The 2,423-nt window shown below is 44.9% G+C and overlaps 1 non-coding gene across 1 annotated transcript; it reads right to left on the reverse strand.

Moving 5' to 3' along the window:
* Positions 1 to 327: 327 nt before the first annotated feature.
* On the reverse strand, positions 328 to 400 carry TRNAE-CUC (transfer RNA glutamic acid (anticodon CUC)). The gene has a single exon. It is a non-coding gene; the product is annotated as a tRNA-Glu (tRNA).
* Positions 401 to 2,423: the final 2,023 nt, after the last annotated feature.

Genomic DNA, 2,423 nt, shown 5'->3' on the forward strand with positions numbered 1-2,423 from the left:
AAGCCATAAAGTCATTCCAAGATGAGGGACAGGAATGTTCTGTCTGCTCTGTTTCTGCTTGATGTGTGAGACCCTCTTGTCCTAAGAGCTGGGTAGTGGTGCCACTGAGGTAGGAAAGAGATGATTCCAGGCTCCACAGTTTATGTGCATCTTGTTATTGCGATGTTTGGCTTTTCATTCTGGGCATGTGCTTACCCATAACAGAATCTATTGCATTTCATTTTTACAAGTCTTATTCTAACTTTATGGATATGGAAGCAAGCGTTCCAGATTTTTCACTTTCATTCATTTTTTTTTCTGCCACACCATGCAGCTTGTGGGATGTTGATCCCCAACCAGGGATTGAACCTGGGCCCTCGGCAATGAGAGTGTGGAGTCCTAACCACTGGACCACCAGGGAATCCCTGTACTTTCATTCTTAATTTTTAAAATATCCATTTGCACTTCCATTTGTGACCCCATTTAGCATGATCTTTTGAATGAAGGCCAGCCAGACTGAGCACTAGTGAATTTCATGAATGAATAAATCAAGCAAGGGTCAAAGTGCAATTCATAGAGAATTTTAGAGGTCAGATTCACTTCCTCCTTCCCCCTTGCCTTTAAAAGGGCCTTTGGGGGGGTATTATAAATAATCAGCTTCCCTATAGTCACCAACATCATTATTCGGGGCTCACAAATTTTGTGACACAGTTGTGCTTATAGGCATAACATTTTGAAGCAGAAAGGGGCCTTAGAGATTATAATGAAGAAATACAAGTTCATAGAGGTCAAGTGACATGTGGTCACATAGGCGGTTAGGGAAAAGTTCCAAATAAAACTTGCAGATTTTTGCAGCTCCTAATCCATTGCTTCTCCGACATTGTAGTTATTATTGTACGGTTCAATGTCACCCATGTCTTCAGCATGTTTACGGTGTAGTGAAATGCACCAGGAATTGTGCTACTGGGCCATTGGGCAAGGCTGGGGTGCGTGTGGGGAGGGGATGATTCTCTACTGAAGCTTCAACAAAAACCACTCTACTTATGTCCTTATTTGTTCATGCTTCTGGCTAAGATTTTGTTGGAACAAAGGGTTCCACGACTAAAGCATTTGGAAACCACATCAATAGTCCAATCCAAATTTAATGCAGGGTATAGGTTTAATAAAACATGTGTAAAGCATGCATACGAAGCGGATTAACATGTCAGAAGTCAGGTTTGTGACTGGGTACAGTGGTGGATCAGGTTAGAATTCTGAGTTAAGTGAGCAGAGTCCTTTTTCATTACTCTAAGTTATAATGTCCTCTTCTCTTCCATCTAAGTCAGCAGTTCACAACTGGGGGGGTGGTGATTTTGACCCCCAGGGGACATTTGGCAATGCCTGGGGACATTTTTGGTTGTGATAACTGGGGGGGGGGGGGGGGTCCCTCCGGGCCCTAGTTTGTCGTAGAGGGCCAGGGATTCTGCTGAACATCCTACAATACAGAGGACAGTACAATACAGATGGAGAGGTATCTGCCCAAAATGCCAGCAGTGCTGAGGTAAGAAATCCAGAACTAGTTAAACCCTACCTATTAGTCAGGGCCGTATCAAGGCCCACTGCTTCTCTTTGATGTTTTCCTGGTCTCCACCAATCCTTTTGGCTCTGAGATTTTATGGTTTCTACTCCCCAATTTAGCAGCTAGTTGAATAATTATCTTACTTGCTCATAATTTTTCAAGCCAAGATTAGTCTTAGCTGCTCAACTAGGTTATAAGTGTCTCGTGAGAAGACAGAGTGTTTTATGAATGTACTTCTTCTGGGTGCCTTATAAGCACCTAAACTTGGCTAAACATGTAGGAAGTGCTTTTTTGGGGGAGATGTGACAGGGGAAAGTTGAGAAGAATGTCTCAGGTGCCCAGAGGAACTACTTAAACAAATATCAGGAATCCCTAGTAAAGTAAGTCAGCAGAGACTTCCCTGGCGGTGCAGTGGTTAAGAATCCACCTGCTAGTGCAGGGGACACGGGTTCGATCCCTGGCCCGGGAAGATCCCACATGCCGTGGAGCAACTAAGCCAATGTGCCACAACTACTGAGCCTGCGCTCTAGAGCCCACACGCCACAACTACTGAGCCCGCGTGCCACAACTACTGAGCTTGCATGCCACAACTACTGAAGCCTGCGCGCCTAGAGCCCGTGCTCCACAACAAGAGAAGCCACTGCGATGAGAAGCCTGCGCACCGCAACGAAGAGTAGCCCCCACTCTGCGCAACTAGAGAAAGTCTGTGAGCAGCAACAAAGACCCAACACAGCCATAAATTAATTAATTTGAAAAAAAAAGTCAACAGATCAGCAGATTTTTCTAGTTGGTGTGAGGGTAAGGACGAAGATGGTGGTATAAAGCAAGAAGGCATGGGGAAGAAGGTGGAGGCAAAATGGAAGGGGATTTTGAAGCCCACAGAGGA

Source organism: Lipotes vexillifer, unplaced genomic scaffold (genome assembly GCF_000442215.2).
Source record: "Lipotes vexillifer unplaced genomic scaffold, Lipotes_vexillifer_v1.1 scaffold952, whole genome shotgun sequence".
Taxonomy (NCBI): domain Eukaryota; kingdom Metazoa; phylum Chordata; class Mammalia; order Artiodactyla; family Lipotidae; genus Lipotes; species Lipotes vexillifer.